Raw genomic sequence first — 10498 nt, forward strand, 5'->3', positions numbered from 1 at the left:
ATTTTAAATGAGTGTTCTAGTGACTAGATGGACGATGAAAAATATGTGGGTCTTTGAGATATTTTACTGCAAAGTTATGAGGATGAGGTTTTAGCTAATTACTCCATAGGAAAATGCTTATTGGGAACATTTGACAAATAGTTCTTTAGGACGTTCGATTGTTTGATTCTTTCAGTTTTCATCTTGGTGAAGGTTGAGAAGGAATAAGAATCCAGCGAATGAACCAAATTTTGGAAAATGTGCCAAGAAAGCTTGTTGGAGCAGCACATAGAGATGTAGCTTATGATAATTAAAGGTTCATGAAAGGAATGATCTCACCTGTAATTCAGACATTGTTATTATAAAGGTATGTCAATTATACAATGGCACTACTAAGTACATGTCATGGGGGTTGCTATTGTGTTGGGTAGGGAAGAATTGAGCATGAAATGGAAAAGTTTGGTGGGAACTAGTAAGGCTTGATTTATTGAAATCACTATACTAAAGATGTATCAAGGTTCGAGGTAGAAATTTAAGGTTTGTATAAATGGAAAAGTGATGGAGTGAATATAGTGTGTCTAACCTGTCAGAATGAAAAGATAATCATCAAGCTGTAGAGAAAGGACGCGGTGAAATTAAGAAGTATCGGAATAAATGTTGGCAGTAGATGTAGGAAAATTATTTTCGGGTTTGTCCAGAATGGTGAAGTATGTAGGAAATTGACTAGTGAAGCGTGAATTTGAGGTGTTAGGCATGAGACAAATGTAGGTCTTAATCAATGAATGAAATTCAAGTTGGATTTTTGTTGGAGACGTGACTCTTGAAATGAAGTACTAAACTTGAAGGAAGTTTGTGTGTTGTAGGTGGTAAAGTTCTTGCATGTTGTCGAAAATATTTGAGGAAACTTTGATCACCAACCGGATGTTGGGATGTAATTATTAAAAGAGAAAAAGCAAATCACGTTTCATGCCATTCCACACCAACTTCACACTTCTTCTTCCTTTTCTCTTTGTTACCAAAAACAAAGTTTTGGTTTTTTTTCAAAAATAAACTTTCATTTTTCTTCAACTTCTGAACTTCATTTCAAAAAGTGACAGAATGGAAAATTGCTCATCTCTACGCTATGGTACTAGTGAGCCAACTTTGGATGTGGCGATGCAAACAAAAATTTTACTGTAATTAATCACGGTGTCAAAATCGGTTGTTAAAGCTACAACGGAGGTAAAGGCTCCTTCCAAACTTTTAGTTTGCATTTAGGACATTATTTGTGATTTTGTGAAAAAGAAATTTAACGTTGTGATTTGATGTAGTTGTATGACTAAAGAAATCGAGGATTTGTGGGCAGTGAAGAAATTAGGGGGTTCTCGACGGTAATGATTATTTTGTGCTCAGTATGTTAGTGTCATACTTAGTGTTTCAGTTTGATACCTAATGAATGTTTCATACCAAGTGGACGTATATGAGGCTATGTGACATAGCGATGGGTGATTGTACTTCGTCGATAGTATCAAAGTTATAGGAAAATAAGGGAAACTCATTGGACGTTGAGAATATTGTTTGACCGCTTGTGCATTAGAATAACCTTAAGTGCAAGTCGCAAAGAGTGCTATTACAGTTCGGTTAAGATAGTCTAAGCCACCATCATGATTGTTGGCTACTTATTAACAAATTGAGGAACTGATCATCCTTGATCTCTTGTTGATAGTTGAGAAAATCATGTTGAATGGAACGAACGAGTCTTACCGACTATGATAACGAATAAAGTTATTAAGCATCCTATGAAAAGGGATAGATGACACTTTCTTCACGGAGGCATGACGAAACAAGTTCTATCATGTATGTTGAGTTTGAGTGAAAACCTAGTATGGTTATTATTCTTACCTTAAGTTTCAAGGACGAAACTTCTTTTAGGAGGGTAGTAATGTAAGACCCTTAATTTTATAAACTCAAATTTATGCAATTTTAAGGTATTTTATGTTAAATTGCGTAGGCATTCAGCTCAATTGAATTTTATTTCGTAAAATAAATATCAAAAACATACTTTATTAGAGTTAATAATATGTTTAATATTTATATATATTTTAATATATATATTTTGAGACCCGATTTAAATTATTTGTCAGAGAATAATTTAATTATGTTACGAAAAATTTAATATCGGGCAGATTTTTTAAAATGTCACTTGTTGTTAAAAAAAATTTATCTGTCAATTGAGTTGCGATGAGAGTAGATATTTTTTTGAAAAAGTAATTGGAGAATAGATGTGTGTAAGAATTGTTAGATATTTGTTGGTTTAGTTTTAATTATAAAATTGTTAAAGCTACAACGGAGGTAAAGGCTCCTTCCAAACTTTTAGTTTGCATTTAGGACATTATTTGTGATTTTGTGAAAAAGAAATTTGATGTATTTGATGTGTGAATATGTAGAAAATGAATTTAATGCAATTATGTGTGATTTAGTGGAATTTAAATTTGAGGTGTGGTTTGTGGTGATCCGTATTTGATGTGATTTATATGTTCATAATTATTATTATGAATTTTTGAGATGTGATTTATTTGCGGATTTTGTGGAAAATGAATTGATGAAATTTGGTGGGTTATGTGTAAAAATGTGGAGTTTTGAAATTGGGTGAGTTATGTTTGAATTGTTTGAAATTTAATTGAGGTGTTATATGTATGTTGTGGAATTGAATTGATTGTTGTTGGTGTGAATTGGCGGTAACTAAATTTGATGTGTTTGAGTTACGTAATGAGTTATTTTCAAATAGATGAGTTTGAACTGAAATTGAAATTTTACAAAAAATTAAATTTGTTAAAGTTGTGAAAAAGTTAAAATTTTAACTAAGTTAAAGAGTTTGAGCAAAAAAATAGATTGAAATTAAAAATGGTTAGAGTTTAAAATATTACTCTTTTAATTACTCTTAGACCGAGTTTAAAAAGAAAAAAAAAGTTTAGAGTATTTTATTAACTCAAAAATTTTGGTGCTTTAATAGTCGAGTGTGTGTATGTGAAATTTGGACAATATTTTTTTTTTAGTTTTAACTAAATAATATAGATTATTTGGTTTTAAAAGTTTGGTGTGTGAGAAATATTTAATTTTGGGAATTTTGTTGTGTGTGAATTAATTTTATTGTGAACAAATTGTTATAAATATTTATGTTTATGTAGTTAGCTCTTTGAGTCTCGAAGAGGAATCGAGACCGTCGGCACCGAGTTAACGGTGGGGAGAACTCTGATATACTAATGTTGTTGTGGTGATTTATGGTTGAAAATTTTGGAGATTGAATATGGGTGATTAACGTTTGGAAATTTTGGTGATTCATGTTTGGTGAAATTGATGTGTTCATAATTAATATTATGAATTTTTTAGAAGAAATTTATGTGTGACTTGGTGGAAAGTGAATTTAATTCAATTTAGGTGTGGATGGAATTTGGAGATGTGATTTATTTGTGGTTGTGGAAATTTAAATTGGTGTGAATAAATATGTTTGAGTATGCTCTGTGTTGTATTTGAAAAATCATTAGTGTTAAATGAGTATTAAAAATGGGGAATATTTTAATAGCTGCATTTACTTCATGGTTGTGGTGAAAAGAGTCAGAGTATGCTCATGCATTTCATAGTACATGGTGACTGCGATGGGGCCATGGTGATAGTGGTGACCGTTAACGGTGGGGAGAACTCTGATATACTAATGTTGTTGTGGTGATTTATGGTTGAAAATTTTGGAGATTGAATATGGGTGATTAACGTTTGGAAATTTTGGTGATTCATGTTTGGTGAAATTGATGTGTTCATAATTAATATTATGAATTTTTTAGAAGAAATTTATGTGTGACTTGGTGGAAAGTGAATTTAATTCAATTTAGGTGTGGATGGAATTTGGAGATGTGATTTATTTGTGGTTGTGGAAATTTAAATTGGTGTGAATAAATATGTTTGAGTATGCTCTGTGTTGTATTTGAAAAATCATTAGTGTTAAATGAGTATTAAAAATGGGGAATATTTTAATAGCTGCATTTACTTCATGATTGTGGTGAAAAAAGTCAGAGTATGCTCATGCATCTCATAGTACATGGTGACCGCGATGGGGCCATGGTGATAGTGGTGACCGTGATGGGCCACAAGATGATGCCATGTGAATTGTTGGTTCATCTTATCCTTGTGAGGATTGTCGCGTCGTGCTGATCTGTGAGAGAATGCACTCTAGAATGTGTTGGTCTCTGAGCGAATGCACTCTAGAAAATTGTGCTAGTCTGTGAGCGACTGCACTCTTGTATGTCGTGCTGGTCTATGAGCATCTGCACGCTAGTAAGCCGTGTTGGTCTGTGAGCGACTACACTCTTGTATGTCGTGCTGGTTTGTGAGAGACTGCACGCTAGTAAATCGTGTTGATCCGTGAGAGATTGCACCTTGGTAATTATTATTGATCTGTGAGAGGTTGTAAATTATGATTTACGCCCTTCTAGGAGGGTTTTAGCTTTGATTTCTGGAATCATGCATTCTAGCATATACGCATTGCATTAGAGTGCTTGACACGTGAGTTGCGTTTGTTATACTATGAAGATTGTATATACATATTCGGTTGTTGTTGTGATTTGCGTTAATTGCTTTGAGGTGTAAAGTTGGGTTGGTTAAGTTTCGATGTAATTATGTGTTCATAATTGATAATATTAAAGTTTGAAGTGTTGATTGATTCAGAGCCATTTTAGAATTGAAAATCTGCATTTTCTTAGTTGTATTCGTCTACGACAGTGCAGTTTGTCAAAACTTCATTTTTCAACATTGTTATGCATTTTTGGACATATGAAAACCCTTTCGAGGAGTATGCTAAGACGAAAGGTTCATTTGAGCATTTGAAATTATAAGAATTTTGTTAAGTGTTATTTGTAAATTTCGGTTGGTGACCCTTTACAATTATTGTGGAAATTGAGTTTTTCCCTCAAATGATACCCGAGATCATTCCACCAACTGTTACCTTGACGACGGAAACTTCTTTCGACTTCCCTAATCGAGACTCACCGACTGCTTGGGTATATGACCCCACCTCAAGCAGGGCTACTTATACGGGGAGGGTAGTGAGGACTATTAGGAAGCGTGATCTAAAGTCAATGGCATATGACCCTACTAAAGAAGAAGAAGAAGTTGCATCTCTTGTACCAGATGATAGGATTGACCCAAATCAATATCGTGGTTTGGTTTGTCATTGATTTTCTAATGAAGGACAAGTAAGTCGTATATATTATGAGTAATATATTAAAGAGTTTATTATTTAGACTAACATTGTATATCAATTGCAGAAAATAAGTAAATTTAATAGGCAAAACCGTGCTAAGTTTGAAGATGTTCATTGTATGGGTTCAAAAAGTCTCCCAAAGCTTATTGATGAGAAGGTTTATTTCTATTTCTATTTTCATGGCTTTAATTTTAATTAAAAATGAAATGTATTTAACTTATTTGTTTGGTTGTAGATAAAAAAAAGGGCAAATGAGTGTTGCCCGAATGTAAAGAGATTTACATTGATACTCGCACTCGTAAAGACGGAACAATTGTCAATGGAAAGGCTGCAAGATTGATTGTAAGTTTTGATAATAATTAAACGGTACAAATATATAAAATGTGTATAAATTAAGTTTGACAAAGTGTTGAATTTTATTTTCAATTGTATGATGATTGTATTGGATTTTCACTTGTCCTTTTAGTAGATTTTGTACTTGTTAGCCTATATGCAGTGTCGAAGTTTTTTTAATTGGATCTTATTGTAGTACTACATGCTTTGAATGTCAATTTCAATTTGGTATTTTCAATCATTAATATTTTTTATTTTATTTTTTTGGAAGAACTAAAAAAACATAGTAATGAGGCTGGAACTTCTCAATCAACCATAGACACACAAGGTTCTATGTCTTGGAAGGATGACATATTTTATCAAGTACAAGGACCTGATAAAAACGGACGTATGCGATGTGTAACACTCCGATTTTTGACAGCTCGAGTGTATTTTTTTTATTTAACCAATTAATAAAATATCAAAAAGTAGCACAAACGACAAATGTCATAATTAATTACATCATACTTATAACAAACTGAAATAGTCTTGAGGTGATAAACCAAAATATCCAAATATAAAATACACCGGGGCTATGAGACCTATCAGGCATCACTGATATCACTGGGGTATTCTCAGCAAACACGTGTACAAGTACTGCTCCAAGAAATACTACTCCCCCATGGTCATGTCAAAAAAATGGAACATGGACCCACCAAAACAGAAGGTATCTGACCATATAAGTATAGTTACAATCATCCCAAAATGAAATAAGTACAGCCACCAAAAGAAGACATCAAGTCCCTATACAACAAAACTAATCTGATCATACTCTAGTAACTACAATAACATGGGTGACATCCACACACTCCACAAGTCCCGTCTGACGCAATATCCATCTTCGAGGTAACCTCCTCCTCATCAACATCCATAGACGGATCGGTCTCTTTAGAAGTCAGAACCACCCACAAGATAGGAGTCTTTGGCGGCGCTAGAATCTCAAAACATTTCAATAACTCTGTGATGGTCGGTAAGCGATCATTCCCCGGAGAAGGAAGCTCTGACTCAGCCCGCCTAGATGGTCCTGTAATCTCTCGCTCCACTGACCTCGGCCCCTTATCCTTTCCGCCAGTCCCTGGTTCAACCACTATATCCTCAACTCCTACGGTAGCCTCTTCCTCAACCCTAATTGAGGAATCCTCTACGTCTTCCCATGCCCCACTCATTCCGAGCACCAATCCTGCTGGTACCAGATAGTCGATCTTCTCGCGAGTGAGCTCCACGAGGTATACTGCTCCAACTCTCCTACTCGTGCTCGCTACCCTCCTCGTATAAGTAGCCCTACTTGAGATGGGGTCGTATCCCCAAGCAGTCGGCGAATCTCAGTCAGGGAAGTCTAACGACATTTCTATCATCAAGGTAACAATCGGTGGAATGGACTCGAGTATCATCTGAGGGCAAAGCCCAAATTTCCACAATAATTGTAAAGGGTTACCGATCGAAATTAACAAATAACACTTAGCATTTAAATTTCAAATACACAAAGTAACCTTTCAACTTAGTATACTGCTCGAGAGGGTTTTCATATGTCCAAAAATGCATAATAATGTCGAAAAATGAAGTTTTGACAAACTGAACTATCGTAACCGAATACAACTAAGAAAATGCAGATTTTTAGTTCTAAAATGACTCTGAATCAATCAACACTTCAAACATTAATATTATCAATTATGAACACATAATTACATCGAAACTTAACCAACCCAACTTCACACCTCAAAGCAATTAAGGCAAATCACAACAACAACCCAATATGTATATACAATCTTCATAGTATAACAAACACAACTCGCGTGCCAAGCACTCTAATGCAATGCATATATGCTAGAATGCCTTATTCCGGAATTCAAAGCCAAAACCCTCCTCGAAGGGCGTAAATCATAATTGTACAGCCTCTCACAGACCGGTACTAATTACCAAGTTGCAATTTCTCACGGATCAGCACGATTTACTAGCGTGCAGTCTCTCAAAGACCAGCACGACATACAAGAGTGCAGTCGTCACAGACCAACACGATTTTCTAGAGTGCAATCGCTCACAGATCAGCATATTCTAGAGTGCAATCTCTCACAGATCAGCACCATTTACTAGCGTGCAGTCTCTCACAGACCAGCACGACATACAAGAGTGCAGTCGTTCACAGACCAACACGATTTTCTAGAGTGCAATCGCTCACATATCAGCACATTCTAGAGTGCAATCTCTCACATACTAGCACGACGCGACAAACCCTACAAGGATAAGATGAACCAACAATTCACATCACGGTCACCACTATCACCATGGCCCCATCGTTGTCACCATGTACTATGAAATGCATGAGCATACTCTGACTCTTTTCACCACAATCATTAAGTAAATGCAGCTATTAAAAGATTCCTCATTTTTAATAGTCATTTAACACTAATGATTTTTAGATACAACACAGAGCATACTCAAACATATTTATTCACACCAATTTCAATTTTCACAAACACACATAAATCACCTCCCCAAATTCAATCCACACATAAATTGAATTAAATTTATTTTCCACCAATTCATACATAAATTTCTTCTAAAAAATTCATAATATTAATTATGAACACGTCAATTTCACCAAACATGAATCACCAAAATTTTCAAACATTAATCACCTATATTCAATTTTTAAAATTTTCAACCATAAATCACCACAACAACATTAATATATCAGAATTCTCCCCATCGCTAACTCGGTGCCAACGGTCTCGATTCCTTTTCGAAACTCAAGGAGCTAACTACATAAACATGAATATTTATAACAATTTGTTCACAATAAAACTAATCCAAACACAACAAAATTACCAAAATTAAATCTTTCTCAGACACCAAACTTTTAAAAATCAAATAATCTATATTATTTAGTTAAAACTAAATAAAACAAATATTGTCCAAATATCACATACACACACTCGACTATTAAAGCACCGAAATTTTTGAGTTAATAAAATACTCTAAACTTTTTTCCTTTTTAAAACTTAGGTCAAAAGTAATTAAAAGAGTAACATTTAAACTCTAACCATTTTTAATTTCAATCTATCTTTTAGCTCAAACTCTTTAACTTAGTTAAAATTTGAACTCTTTCACAACTCTAAATTTTTTGTAAACTTTCAATTTCAGTTCAAACTCATTTATTTGAAAATGACTCATTAAGTAACTCAAACACATCAAATTTAATTACTGCCAATTCATACCAACAACAATCAATTCAATTCCACAACACACATATAACATCTCAATTAAATTTCAACAATTCAAACCTAACTCACCCAATTTTAAAACTCCAAATTTTTACCCATAAACCACCAAATTTCATCAATTCATTTTCCACAAAATCCGCAAATAAATCACATCTAAAAATTCATAATAATAATTATGAACATATAAATCACATCAAATATAGATCACCGCAAACCACACCTCAAATTTAAATTCCACTGAATCACACATAATCGAATTAAATTCATTTTCTACAAATTCACACATCAATTACATCAAATTTCTTTTCCACAAAATCACAAATAATGTCCTAAATGCAAACTAAAAGTTTGGAAGGAGCCCTTACCTTAACGGTATCTTCCTCTTTTGTCACTTCTCGAAACGAAGCTTAGATCTAGAAGAAAAATGAGAGTTTGTGTTTGTTTTTTTAAATAAAAAAAACACCAACATTTTTTGAAACAGGGAAGGAAGTAGAAGATCTCGCGTGGCACAGGAGGAAAAATGATTGTTTTCGGCTTTCTGCCTTCCTTGCTTGTCATTCACACACACACACACACACACACACACACACACATATATATATATATATTTATATATATATATATGTATATATTATAATTAAAATTAAAACCAACAAAACAAATATCTAACTATTTTTACACACATCATTTCACTCACATCTCAAACTATTTTGATAAAAATATCTACTCTCGTCGCAACTCAATTGACAAATAAAATTTTCAACAACCCAAGATATTTTAAATTAAACTGTCCGGTATTAAATTCTTTGTAAGGTAAATAAATTTTCTTCGACAATTAATTTTAATCGGATTTTCAAAAATATATTTTTGGCATTTCACTCACAAAATACCAATAATTGGGCTAAAAGCCTAAGAAATTCAACACAAAATACCCTAAAATTGTATAACTTAGGATTTAAAATTAAGGGTCTTACACGATGTATGGGCAAGACTCCTCATTCTAAAAAACTGAAGGTTTGTGCATCTAAAAATGAAGAGTTGCGCGAAAGAGTTATGAATATGGAAAACTTGTTAGCAAATGTGATGACTTTAATTCAAAATCGATTTTCTGGAAAAGTTGTTAATGATATAATACAAGCTGCAAGACAGGTATATCTTAAGTTATTAATCTTATCCAACTAACTTCATAAGTTCCATAATTGTATTTTTTAGAAGTAATATTTTCTATTTTTTGTGATAGGTTCCTGATGCTACTAGTGCTCAAAACCATTTGAATTCACTTAGTCCAAACAACAACGAAAATAATGAAAATGGTAATTAGATAGTATTAGTTAATTTTAATTAAAATCATTAACATTTTCTCTATTTTGTTAGTAATATTTTTATGTGGAATCGTGTATTTATTCATTTGTTATTTTATTGATTGTAGGTGAAGATTAAAAGCTAATTTGTTGTTGAAGATGGAATATTGGCAATTTAGTGGACTAAATTTCTTAATTTTTTTTGAGATTGTTATGTATGACACAAGATGTCTATTTTAAATGTTAGTAAGACGTTTTCCACTACTAAGTAAAAATTCACTACAATGCACTATGGTGAACATTGTTTAACTATTGTGTTATCGTTGTTAGACTTTTATCTTAATTTTTAATATATACGATGAACACCTTTTATTTTAATTTGACTTTAAATA

At 33.1% G+C, this 10498-nt stretch overlaps 1 long non-coding RNA gene across 1 annotated transcript; it reads left to right on the forward strand.

The window, feature by feature from the left end:
* Window positions 1–9891: 9891 nt before the first annotated feature.
* LOC101493174 (uncharacterized) lies at window positions 9892–10291 on the forward strand. The gene is made up of 3 exons (XR_190372.4): window positions 9892–9954; window positions 10046–10118; window positions 10235–10291. It is a non-coding gene; the product is annotated as an uncharacterized lncRNA (long non-coding RNA).
* Window positions 10292–10498: the final 207 nt, after the last annotated feature.

The sequence above is a fragment of the Cicer arietinum genome, chromosome 3, assembly GCF_000331145.2.
Source record: "Cicer arietinum cultivar CDC Frontier isolate Library 1 chromosome 3, Cicar.CDCFrontier_v2.0, whole genome shotgun sequence".
NCBI classification, from domain to species: domain Eukaryota; kingdom Viridiplantae; phylum Streptophyta; class Magnoliopsida; order Fabales; family Fabaceae; genus Cicer; species Cicer arietinum.